General features: G+C 40.9%; 1 long non-coding RNA gene across 3 annotated transcripts; it reads left to right on the top strand.

Annotated features, from left to right (window-relative positions):
- The first annotated feature begins 9945 nt into the window (after positions 1-9945).
- On the top strand, positions 9946-12652 carry LOC118517478. Of its 3 annotated transcripts, none has more exons than XR_004908317.1 (4): positions 9946-10328; positions 10395-11620; positions 11695-11814; positions 11881-12652. It is a non-coding gene; the product is annotated as an uncharacterized LOC118517478 (long non-coding RNA). The 3 variants fall into 3 exon arrangements; XR_004908316.1 differs by having other exon boundaries at positions 9956-10134; positions 10209-10328; positions 10395-11814; XR_004908315.1 differs by having other exon boundaries at positions 9957-10328; positions 10395-11814.
- Positions 12653-13128: the final 476 nt, after the last annotated feature.

Here is a 13128-nt window from a genome sequence, read left to right as displayed (position 1 = left end):
GTGCAGCAAAGTGTTTGAATCCTGTACATTATTATTATTCTTTTACGTTTTCCCTAGCCTAGCCTCTCCCCTCGCTAAGCTTTTTGAAATGTCGCTCTCCTCCCGCGTTTTCCCTTATCTGTGGAAATCAGACTGGCTGTTTCCTGTGGCTGTTTAAAAACAGAGTTCCCGTTTCCTGTTCTCGAGTTACCGAGGCATTGCGCAGCTTTGTGCGTGTAGCAAAGTGTTTGAATTCTTTATATTATTTTTATTCTTTTACGTTTTCCCTAGCCTAGCCTCTCCCCTCGCTAAGCTTTTTGAAATGTCGCTCTCCTCCCGCGTTTTCTCTTCTTTTTGGAAATCAGACTGGCTGTTTCCTGTGGCTGTTTAAAAAGGGTTCTCGCTCCCTGATCTCGAGTTACCGAGGCATTGCGCAGCTTTGCGCCTGTAGAAAGATATTTGAATCCTGTACATTATTATTATTCTTTTACGTTTTCCCTAGCCTAGCCTCTCCCCTCGCTAAGCTTTTTGAAATGTCGCTCTCCTCCCGCGTTTTCACTTCTCTGTGGAAATCAGACTGGCTGTTTCCTGTGGCTGTTTAAAAACAGAGTTCCCGTTTCCTGTTCTCGAGTTACCGAGGCATTGCGCAGCTTTGCGCCTGTAGAAATATATTCGAATCCTGTACATTATTATTATTCTTTTACATTTTCCCTAGCCTAGTCTCTCCCCTCACTAAGCTTTTTGAAATGTCGCTCTCCTCCCGCGTTTTCCCTTATCTGTGAAAATCAGACTGGCTGTTTCCTGTGGCTGTTTAAAAACAGAGTTCCCGTTTCCTGTTCTCGAGTTACCGAGGCATTGCGCAGCTTTGTGCGTGTAGCAATATGTTTGAATTCTTTATATGATAATTATTCTTTTGCGTTTTCCCTAGCCTAGCCTCTCCCCTCACTAAGCTTTTTGAAATGTCGCTCTCCTCCCGCGTTTTCCCTTCTCTGTGGAAATCAGACTGGCTGTTTCCTGTGGCTGTTTAAAAACAGAGTTCCCGTTTCCTGTTCTCGAGTTACCGAGGCATTGCGCAGCTTTGTGCGTGTAGCAAAGTGTTTGAATCCTGTACATTATTATTATTCTTTTGCGTTTTTCCTAGCCTAGCCTCTCCCCTCACTAAGCTTTTTGAAATGTCGCTCTCCTCCCGCGGTTTCCCTTCTCTGTGGAAATCAGACTGGCTGTTTCCTGTGGCTGTTTAAAAACAGAGTTCCCGTTTCCGGTTCTCGAGTTACCGAGGCATTGCGCAGCTTAGCGCCTGTAGAAAGATGTTTGAATCCTGTACATTATTATTATTCTTTTGCGTTTTCCCTAGCCTAGCCTCTCCCGTCACTAAGCTTTTAGAAATGTCGCTCTCCTCCCGCGTTTTCCCTTATCTGTGGAAATCAGACTGGCTGTTTCCTGTGGCTGTTTAAAAACAGAGTTCCCGTTTCCTGTTCTCGAGTTACCGAGGCATTACGCAGCTTTGCGCCTGTAGAAAGATGTTTGAATCCTGTATATTATTATTATTCTTTTACGTTTTCCCTAGCCTAGCCTCTCCCCTCGCTAAGCTTTTTGAAATGTCGCTCTCCTCCCGCGTTTTCCCTTATCTGTGAAAATCAGACTGGCTGTTTCCTGTGGCTGTTTAAAAACAGAGTTCCCGTTTCCTGTTCTCGAGTTACCGAGGCATTACGCAGCTTTGCGCCTGTAGAAAGATGTTTGAATCCTGTATATTATTATTATTCTTTTACGTTTTCCCTAGCCTAGTCTCTCCCCTCACTAAGCTTTTTGAAATGTCGCTCTCCTCCCGCGTTTTCCCTTCTCTGTGGAAATCAGACTGGCTGTTTCCTGTGGCTGTTTAAAAACAGAGTTCCCGTTTCCTGTTCTCGAGTTACCGAGGCATTGCGCAGCTTTGTGCGTGTAGCAATATGCTTGAATTCTTTATATGATAATTATTCTTTTACGTTTTCCCTAGCCTAGCCTCTTCCCTCACTAAGCTTTTTGAAATGTCGCTCTCCTCCCGCGTTTTCCCTTCTCTGTGGAAATCAGACTGGCTGTTTCCTGTGGCTGTTTAAAAACAGAGTTCCCGTTTCCTGATCTCGAGTTACCGAGGCATTGCGCAGCTTTGCGCCTACAGCAAAGTGTTTGAATCCTGTACATTATTATTATTCTTTTACGTTTTCCCTAGCCTAGCCTCTCCCCTCACTAAGCTTTTTGAAATGTCGCTCTCCTCCCGCGTTTTCCCTTCTCTGTGGAAATCAGACTGGCTGTTTCCTGTGGCTGTTTAAAAAGGGTTCTCATTCCCTGATCTCGAGTTACCGAGGCATTGCGCAGCTTTGTGCGTGTAGCAATGTGTTTGAATTCTTTATATTATTATTATTCTTTTGCGTTTTCCCTAGCCTAGCCTCTCCCCTCGCTAAGCTTTTTGAAATGTCGCTCTCCTCCCGCGTTTTCCCTTCTCTGTGGAAATCAGACTGACTGTTTCCTGTGGCTGTTTAAAAACAGGGTTCCCGTTTCCGGTTCTCGGGTTATTGAGGCATTGCGCAGCTTTGTGCGTGTAGCAAAGTGTTTGAGTTCTTTATATTGTAATTATTCTTTTCCGTTTTCCCTAGCCTAGCCTCTCCCCTCGCTAAGCTTTTTGAAATGTCGCTCTCCTCCCGCGTTTTCGCTTCTCTGTGGAAATCAGACTGGCTGTTTCCTGTGGCTGTTTAAAAACAGAGTTCCCGTTTCCTGTTCTCGAGTTACCGAGGCATTACGCAGCTTTGCGCCTGTAGAAATATATTTGAATCCTGTACATTATTATTATTCTTTTACATTTTCCCTAGCCTAGTCTCTCCCCTCACTAAGCTTTTTGAAATGTCGCTCTCCTCCCGCGTTTTCCCTTATCTGTGAAAATCAGACTGGCTGTTTCCTGTGGCTGTTTAAAAACAGAGTTCCCGTTTCCTGTTCTCGAGTTACCAGGCATTGCGCAGTTTTGTGCGTTTAGCAATATGTTTGAATTCTTTATATGATAATTATTCTTTTGCGTTTTCCCTAGCCTAGCCTCTCCCCTCACTAAGCTTTTTGAAATGTCGCTCTCCTCCCGCGTTTTCCCTTCTCTGTGGAAATCAGACTGGCTGTTTCCTGTGGCTGTTTAAAAACAGAGTTCCCGTTTCCTGTTCTCGAGTTACCGAGGCATTGCGCAGCTTTGTGCGTGTAGCAAAGTGTTTGAATCCTGTACATTATTATTATTCTTTTGCGTTTTTCCTAGCCTAGCCTCTCCCCTCACTAAGCTTTTTGAAATGTCGCTCTCCTCCCGCGGTTTCCCTTCTCTGTGGAAATCAGACTGGCTGTTTCCTGTGGCTGTTTAAAAACAGAGTTCCCGTTTCCGGTTCTCGAGTTACCGAGGCATTGCGCAGCTTAGCGCCTGTAGAAAGATGTTTGAATCCTCTACATTGTTATTATTCTTTTACGTTTTCCCTAGCCTAGCCTCTCCCGTCGCTAAGCTTTTAGAAATGTCGCTCTCCTCCCGCGTTTTCCCTTATCTGTGGAAATCAGACTGGCTGTTTCCTGTGGCTGTTTAAAAACAGAGTTCCCGTTTCCTGTTCTCGAGTTACCGAGGCATTACGCAGCTTTGCGCCTGTAGAAAGATGTTTGAATCCTGTATATTATTATTATTCTTTTACGTTTTCCCTAGCCTAGCCTCTCCCCTCGCTAAGCTTTTTGAAATGTCGCTCTCCTCCCGCGTTTTCCCTTATCTGTGAAAATCAGACTGGCTGTTTCCTGTGGCTGTTTAAAAACAGAGTTCCCGTTTCCTGTTCTCGAGTTACCGAGGCATTACGCAGCTTTGCGCCTGTAGAAAGATGTTTGAATCCTGTATATTATTATTATTCTTTTACGTTTTCCCTAGCCTAGTCTCTCCCCTCACTAAGCTTTTTGAAATGTCGCTCTCCTCCCGCGTTTTCCCTTCTCTGTGGAAATCAGACTGGCTGTTTCCTGTGGCTGTTTAAAAAGGGTTCTTGCTCCCTATTCTTGAATTAATAAGGCATTGCGCAGCTTTGTGCGTGTAGCAATATGTTTGAAACCTGTAACTTATTATTATTCTTTTACGTTTTCCCTAGCCTAGCCTCTCCCCTCACTAAGCTTTTAGAAATGTCGCTCTCCTCCCGCGGTTTCCCTTCTCTGTGGAAATCAGACTGGCTGTTTCCTGTGGCTGTTTAAAAACAGAGTTCCCGTTTCCGGTTCTCGAGTTACCGAGGCATTGCGCAGCTTAGCGCCTGTAGAAAGATGTTTGAATCCTCTACATTGTTATTATTCTTTTACGTTTTCCCTAGCCTAGCCTCTCCCGTCGCTAAGCTTTTAGAAATGTCGCTCTCCTCCCGCGTTTTCCCTTATCTGTGGAAATCAGACTGGCTGTTTCCTGTGGCTGTTTAAAAACAGAGTTCCCGTTTCCTGTTCTCGAGTTACCGAGGCATTACGCAGCTTAGCGCCTGTAGAAAGATGTTTGAATCCTCTACATTGTTATTATTCTTTTACGTTTTCCCTAGCCTAGCCTCTCCCGTCGCTAAGCTTTTAGAAATGTCGCTCTCCTCCCGCGTTTTCCCTTATCTGTGGAAATCAGACTGGCTGTTTCCTGTGGCTGTTTAAAAACAGAGTTCCCGTTTCCTGTTCTCGAGTTACCGAGGCATTGCGCAGCTTTGTGCGTGTAGCAATATGCTTGAATTCTTTATATGATAATTATTCTTTTACGTTTTCCCTAGCCTAGCCTCTTCCCTCACTAAGCTTTTTGAAATGTCGCTCTCCTCCCGCGTTTTCCCTTCTCTGTGGAAATCAGACTGGCTGTTTCCTGTGGCTGTTTAAAAACAGAGTTCCCGTTTCCTGTTCTCGAGTTACCGAGGCATTGCGCAGCTTTGCGCCTACAGCAAAGTGTTTGAATCCTGTACATTATTATTATTCTTTTACGTTTTCCCTAGCCTAGCCTCTCCCCTCGCTAAGCTTTTTGAAATGTCACTCTCCTCCCGCGATTTCCCTTCTCTGTGAAAATCAGACTGGCTGTTTCCTGTGGCTGTTTAAAAACAGAGTTCCCGTTTCCTGTTCTCGAGTTACCGAGGCATTACGCAGCTTTGCGCCTGTAGAAAGATGTATGAATCCTGTACATTATTATTATTCTTTTACGTTTTCCCTAGCCTAGCCTCTCCCCTCGCTAAGCTTTTTGAAATGTCGCTCTCCTCCCGCGTTTTCCCTTCTCTGTGGAAATCAGACTGGCTGTTTCCTGTGGCTGTTTAAAAACAGAGTTCCCGTTTCCTGTTCTCGAGTTACCGAGGCATTGCGCAGCTTTGTGCGTGTAGCAAAGTGTTTGAATTCTTTATATTATTATTATTCTTTTACGTTTTCCCTAGCCTAGCCTCTCCCCTTGCTAAGCTTTTTGAAATGTCGCTCTCCTCCCGCGTTTTCTCTTCTTTTTGGAAATCAGACTGGCTGTTTCCTGTGGCTGTTTAAAAAGGGTTCTTGCTCCCTATTCTTGAATTAATAAGGCATTGCGCAGCTTTGTGCGTGTAGCAATATGTTTGAAACCTGTAACTTATTATTATTCTTTTACGTTTTCCCTAGCCTAGCCTCTCCCCTCACTAAGCTTTTTGAAATGTCGCTCTCCTCCCGCGTTTTCTCTTCTCTGTGGAAATCAGACTGGCTGTTTCCTGTTGCTGTTTAAAAACAGAGTTCCCGTTTCCTGTTCTCGAGTTACTGAGGCATTGCGCAGCTTTGTGCGTGCAGCAAAGTGTTTGAATCCTGTACATTATTATTATTCTTTTACGTTTTCCCTAGCCTAGCCTCTCCCCTCGCTAAGCTTTTTGAAATGTCGCTCTCCTCCCGCGTTTTCCCTTATCTGTGGAAATCAGACTGGCTGTTTCCTGTGGCTGTTTAAAAAGGGTTCTCGCTCCCTGATCTCGAATTATCGAGGCATTACGCAGCTTTGCGTCTACAGCAAAGTGTTTGAATCCTGTACATTATCATTATTCGCCCACGGCAAAAACCAGCAGCGGGGAATTGAATCGAAGTCAACGCGCCTACAACACGTGCCGAAATCGGGTGGAGTAACGCCATCGCAGATTAGTCGCCATCGTTGCCGTGCGCCATCGCTGATTAGTCGCCATCTTTGCCGTACGCCATCGCTGATTCTTCGCCATCTTTGCCGCACTCCTTCGCTGATGCTTCGCTTTCGTTGCCGTACCATCGCAGCAAGCAGAAAACGTTACTTGTAATATTATTATCAATTTTTTACGATTCCTTTCCATTCTCCCCTCTCATCCGGTCACGACAGTATCCCTGCATTCGTGCTCTCCCACTGCAAACCTTCCCTAGCCTAGCCTCTCCCCTTGCTAAGCTTTTTGAAATGTCGCTCTCCTCCCGTGTTTTCCCTTCTCTGTGGAAATCAGACTGGCTGTTTCCTGTGGCTGTTTAAAAAGGGTTCTTGCTCCCTATTCTTGAATTAATAAGGCATTGCGCAGCTTTGTGCGTGTAGCAATATGTTTGAATTCTTTATATTATTATTATTCTTTTACGTTTTCCCTAGCCTAGCCTCTCCCGTCGATAAGCTTTTTGAAATGTCGCTCTCCTCCCGCGTTTTCCCTTCTCTGTGGAAATCAGACTGACTATTTCCTGTGGCTGTTTAAAAACAGAGTTCCCGTTTCCGGTTCTCGAGTTACCGAGGCATTGCGCAGCTTTGTGCGTGTCGCAAAGTGTTTGAATTCTTTATATTATAATTATTCTTTTGCGTTTTCCCTAGCCTAGCCTCTCCCCTCACTAAGCTTTTTGAAATGTCGCTCTCCTCCCGCGATTTCCCTTCTCTGTGAAAATCAGACTGGTTGTTTCTTGTGCCTGTTTAAAAACAGAGTTCCCGTTTCCTGTTCTCGAGTTACCGAGGCATTGCGCAGCTTTGCGCCTACAGCAAAGTGTTTGAATCCTGTACATTATCATTATTCTTTTACGTTTTCCCTAGCCTAGCCTCTCCCCTCGCTAAGCTTTTTGAAATGTCGCTCTCCTCCCGCGTTTTCCCTTCTCTGTGAAAATCAGACTGACTGTTTCCTGTGGCTGTTTAAAAAGGGTTCTCGCTCCCTGATCTCGAGTTACCGAGGCATTGCGCAGCTTTGCGCCTGTAGAAAGATGTATGAATCCTGTACATTATTATTATTCTTTTACGTTTTCCCTAGCCTAGCCTCTCCCCTCGCTAAGCTTTTTGAAATGTCACTCTCCTCCCGCGTTTTCCCTTCTCTGTGGAAATCAGACTGGCTCTTTCCTGTGGCTGTTTAAAAACAGAGTTCCCGTTTCCTGTTTTCGAGTTATCGAGGCATTGCGCAGCTTTGTGCGTATAGCAAAGTGTTTGAATCCTGTACATTATCATTATTCTTTTACGTTTTCCCTAGCCTAGCCTCTCCCCTCGCTAAGCTTTTTGAAATGTCGCTCTCCTCCCGCGTTTTCTCTTCTTTTTGGAAATCAGACTGGCTGTTTCCTGTGGCTGTTTAAAAAGGGTTCTCGCTCCCTGATCTCGAGTTACCGAGGCATTGCGCAGCTTTGCGCCTGTAGAAAGATATTTGAATCCTGTACATTATTATTATTCTTTTACGTTTTCCCTAGCCTAGCCTCTCCCCTCGCTAAGCTTTTTGAAATGTCGCTCTCCTCCCGCGTTTTCCCTTCTCTGTGGAAATCAGGCTGGTTGTTTCTTGTGGCTGTTTAAAAAAGGAGTTCCCGTTTCCGGTTCTCGGGTTATCGAGGCATTGCGCAGCTTTGCGCCTACAGCAAAGTGTTTGAATCCTGTACATTATCATTATTCGCCCACGGCAAAAACCAGCAGCGGGGAATTGAATCGAAGTCAACGCGCCTACAACACGTGCCGAAATCGGGTGGAGTAACGCCATCGCAGATTAGTCGCCATCGTTGCCGTGCGCCATCGCTGATTAGTCGCCATCTTTGCCGTACGCCATCGCTGATTCTTCGCCATCTTTGCCGCACTCCTTCGCTGATGCTTCGCTTTCGTTGCCGTACCATCGCAGCAAGCAGAAAACGTTACTTGTAATATTATTATCAATTTTTTACGATTCCTTTCCATTCTCCCCTCTCATCCGGTCACGACAGTATCCCTGCATTCGTGCTCTCCCACTGCAAACCTTCCCTAGCCTAGCCTCTCCCCTCGCTAAGCTTTTTGAAATGTCGCTCTCCTCCCGTGTTTTCCCTTATCTGTGGAAATCAGACTGGCTGTTTCCTGTGGCTGTTTAAAAAGGGTTCTCGCTCCCTGATCTCGAGTTACCGAGGCATTACGCAGCTTTGCGCCTGTAGAAAGATGTTTGAATCCTGTATATTATTATTATTCTTTTACGTTTTCCCTAGCCTAGTCTCTCCCCTCGCTAAGCTTTTTGAAATGTCGCTCTCCTCCCGCGTTTTCCCTTATCTGTGGAAATCAGACTGACTGTTTCCTGTGGCTGTTTAAAAAGGGTTCTTGCTCCCTATTCTTGAATTAACGAGGCATTGCGCAGCTTTGCGCGTGTAGCAAAGTGTTTGAATCCGTTAAGTTATTGTTATTCTTTTATGTTTTCCCTAGCCTAGCCTCTCCCCTCACTAAGCTTTTTGTAATGTCGCTCTCCTCCGGCGTTTTCTCTTCTCTGTGGAAATCAGACTGGCTGTTTCCTGTGGCTGTTTAAAAAGGGTTCCAGTTTCCTGTTCTCTAGTTATCGAGGCATTGCGCAGCTTTGTGCGTGTAGCAAAGTGTTTGAATCCTGTACATTATTATTATTCTTTTACGCTTCGTTTATATTCCTCCACCTCATCCGACCCCGATAGTATCCCTGCATTCGTGCTCACCCGCTGCAAACCTTCCTTGTCTTAGTCTCTCCTTTAACTAACCTCTTCAAAATGTCACTTTCTTCCTGCATTTTCCCTTCTCTGTTGAAATCAGACTGGCTGTTTCCTGTGACTGTTTAAAATAAAGTGCAATGGATCAGCTTGAATTATGCTTCATATTTGAAAATATGTTTTTTATGACTTATGGGTGTTAATAAGTTTTTAAGAAAATATTGAAAATATAAACATTGTTCTCTTCCTAGATTTGGGTAAAATGTTTGAATTTTTGGAAGACGAATATGCAATGCTAATAATTTTAAAAGGTTTATTGAATGGTTATATTTATATTGTTATTTCGCTATTCCTTTTTTCTCGATGTTGTTTGAATCCGCCGCTACTCCTAAAAATGTTGAAGTATGATTTTTTTAAGTGAAATATATCACAATTTCTTACATCCCAGTGGTATTTTCCCTTTTTTTTTAAAGGACTGCCTACCAAGGTAAGGTTTGCACTTTTATTTTGAACATTTTTTATTGAAGCAATACGGCCAGAAAATTGTAAACAAAACACATAATTTATTTTTCGCTTATAGAATTTAATAGATTTATTAAACATATTTCTTTTGTTTCCCTATTCAATTCCATAAATCCACAATTGCCTTGTACCTATTTTCGGCAACCTTTAAAACGAAAATAAAACTATTTATCGGATTTTTGAAGTCTCAGCGTGCTGTGACTTATTTTCAAAATAATTTTTTAAAACATTGTTCTTTTCCTAGATTTGGGTAAAATGTCTGTATATTTGGAAGAAAAATATGCAATGTTAATAATTGTAAACAGTTTATTGTTTTAATAAACTTCTTTAAACAATTATTTTTTATTTATTAATTAATTAAAACGGACACATGCCGTATTGTTGGGGGGTCTTTAAACAATTAGTTAAAAAATAATTTTGTGTTCTCATTTTCAAATCAACTGCCATCAAACTGTCAAAAATGACATCTCAGAATCTGTCAAAGTTTGAGCCGTTCAAAATCGCATGTATCTTGTATCCGTTTTCGGCCTTGTTTAAAATGAAAAATAAATTATGTATCGGATTTTTAAAATTTCAATAATTATTCCAAAATTTTTCAAATAGTTTTATTTTCCTAAAACATTGCTTCTCCAAATTTTTAAGCTTTTTTTTTACTTGATCACAAAACCTGCCGAGCAAATCACACAAAGTATGTGAAGTACTGAACTAAGCTGTGTGTACAGCCGAGCTGTCTTCCGGTTAAATGATTCGTGCCAAGCTTGGTTTGAGCTGTCATCAATGAAAAACCATGTGGTAAACGAAAACAATACCGCGACACCGTGAATGCTATTATGCATTTTCAAAGAGTTTTTTTTATTGTGTTCAAGTGAATAAAATGTAGAGCGCTTACGTCGCTGTGCCTCGATATCCCGGTTATGCTGTGTGAAGACCGGTTCGATTATTCGTGCCTAGCTTGGTTTGAGCTGTCATCAATGACAATCCATGTGGTAAAGCAAAACAATACCGTGAATGCTATTATGCATTTTTTAAAGTGTTTTTTCATTGTGTTTCAGTGAATAAATTGTAGAATGCTTACGTCGCTGTGCTTCAGTACCCCGGTTCTGCTGTGTGAAGACCGGTTCCGCTATTGCCTCGCGTTCCATATTCGGATGTGCGATCCTGACTCTCCCGCATGCCGGTCCTGTGTCGAGGTAATATAAACATTGTTCTCTTCCTAGATTTGGGTAAAATGTTTGAATTTTTGGAAGACGAATATGCAATGCTAATAATTTTAAAAGGTTTATTGAATGGTTATATTTATATCGTTATTTCGCTATTCCTTTTTTCTCGATGTTGTTTGAATCCGCCGCTACTCCTAAAAATGTTGAAGTATGATTTTTTTAAGTGAAATATATCACAATTTCTTACATCCCAGTGGTATTTTCCCTTTTTTTCAATGACTGCCTACCAAGGTAAGGTTTGCACTTTTATTTTGAACATTTTTTATTGTAGCAATACGGCCAGAAAATTGTAAACAAAACACATAATTTATTTTTCGCTTATAGAATTTAATAGATTTATTAAACATATTTCTTTTGTTTCCCTATTCAATTCCATAAATCCACAATTGCCTTGTACCTATTTTCGGCAACCTTTAAAACGAAAATAAAACTATTTATCGGATTTTTGAAGTCTCAGCGTGCTGTGACTTATTTTCAAAATAATTTTTTAAAACATTGTTCTTTTCCTAGATTTGGGTAAAATGTCTGTATATTTGGAAGAAAAATATGCAATGTTAATAATTGTAAACAGTTTATTGTTTTAATAAACTTCTTTAAACAATTATTTTTTATTTATTAATTAATTAAAACGGACACATGCCGTATTGTTGGGGGGTCTTTAAACAATTAGTTAAAAAATAATTTTGTGTTCTCATTTTCAAATCAACTGCCATCAAACTGTCAAAAATGACATCTCAGAATCTGTCAAAGTTTGAGCCGTTCAAAATCGCATGTATCTTGTATCCGTTTTCGGCCTTGTTTAAAATGAAAAATAAATTATGTATCGGATTTTTAAAATTTCAATAATTATTCCAAAATTTTTCAAATAGTTTTATTTTCCTAAAACATTGCTTCTCCAAATTTTTAAGCTTTTTTTTTACTTGATCACAAAACCTGCCGAGCAAATCACACAAAGTATGTGAAGTACTGAACTAAGCTGTGTGTACAGCCGAGCTGTCTTCCGGTTAAATGATTCGTGCCAAGCTTGGTTTGAGCTGTCATCAATGAAAAACCATGTGGTAAACGAAAACAATACCGCGACACCGTGAATGCTATTATGCATTTTCAAAGAGTTTTTTTTATTGTGTTCAAGTGAATAAAATGTAGAGCGCTTACGTCGCTGTGCCTCGATATCCCGGTTATGCTGTGTGAAGACCGGTTCGATTATTCGTGCCTAGCTTGGTTTGAGCTGTCATCAATGACAATCCATGTGGTAAAGCAAAACAATACCGTGAATGCTATTATGCATTTTTTAAAGTGTTTTTTCATTGTGTTTCAGTGAATAAATTGTAGAATGCTTACGTCGCTGTGCTTCAGTACCCCGGTTCTGCTGTGTGAAGACCGGTTCCGCTATTGCCTCGCGTTCCATATTCGGATGTGCGATCCTGACTCTCCCGCATGCCGGTCCTGTGTCGAGGTAATATAAACATTGTTCTCTTCCTAGATTTGGGTAAAATGTTTGAATTTTTGGAAGACGAATATGCAATGCTAATAATTTTAAAAGGTTTATTGAATGGTTATATTTATATCGTTATTTCGCTATTCCTTTTTTCTCGATGTTGTTTGAATCCGCCGCTACTCCTAAAAATGTTGAAGTATGATTTTTTTAAGTGAAATATATCACAATTTCTTACATCCCAGTGGTATTTTCCCTTTTTTTCAATGACTGCCTACCAAGGTAAGGTTTGCACTTTTATTTTGAACATTTTTTATTGTAGCAATACGGCCAGAAAATTGTAAACAAAACACATAATTTATTTTTCGCTTATAGAATTTAATAGATTTATTAAACATATTTCTTTTGTTTCCCTATTCAATTCCATAAATCCACAATTGCCTTGTACCTATTTTCGGCAACCTTTAAAACGAAAATAAAACTATTTATCGGATTTTTGAAGTCACAGCGTGCTGTGACTTATTTTCAAAATAATTTTTTAAAACATTGTTCTTTTCCTAGATTTGGGTAAAATGTCTGTATATTTGGAAGAAAAATATGCAATGTTAATAATTGTAAACAGTTTATTGTTTTAATAAACTTCTTTAAACAATTATTTTTTATTTATTAATTAATTAAAACGGACACATGCCGTATTGTTGGGGGGTCTTTAAACAATTAGTTAAAAAATAATTTTGTGTTCTCATTTTCAAATCAACTGCCATCAAACTGTCAAAAATGACATCTCAGAATCTGTCAAAGTTTGAGCCGTTCAAAATCGCATGTATCTTGTATCCGTTTTCGGCCTTGTTTAAAATGAAAAATAAATTATGTATCGGATTTTTAAAATTTCAATAATTATTCCAAAATTTTTCAAATATTTTTATTTTCCTAAAACATTGCTTGTCTAATTTTTTAAGCTTTTTTTTCCTTGATCACAAAACCTACCGAGCAAATCACACAAAGTATGTGAAGTACAGAACTAAGCTGTGTGTACAGCCGAGCTGTCTTCCGGTTCAATTATTCTTGGCAAGCTTGGCTTGAGCTGTCATCAATGAAAAACCATGTGGTAAACGAAAACAATACCGCGAC

The sequence above is a fragment of the Anopheles stephensi genome, chromosome X (assembly GCF_013141755.1).
Source record: "Anopheles stephensi strain Indian chromosome X, UCI_ANSTEP_V1.0, whole genome shotgun sequence".
Taxonomy (NCBI): domain Eukaryota; kingdom Metazoa; phylum Arthropoda; class Insecta; order Diptera; family Culicidae; genus Anopheles; species Anopheles stephensi.
The sequence above is the reverse complement of the archived record's forward strand: the minus strand, read 5'-3'. Positions and strand labels throughout refer to the sequence as shown.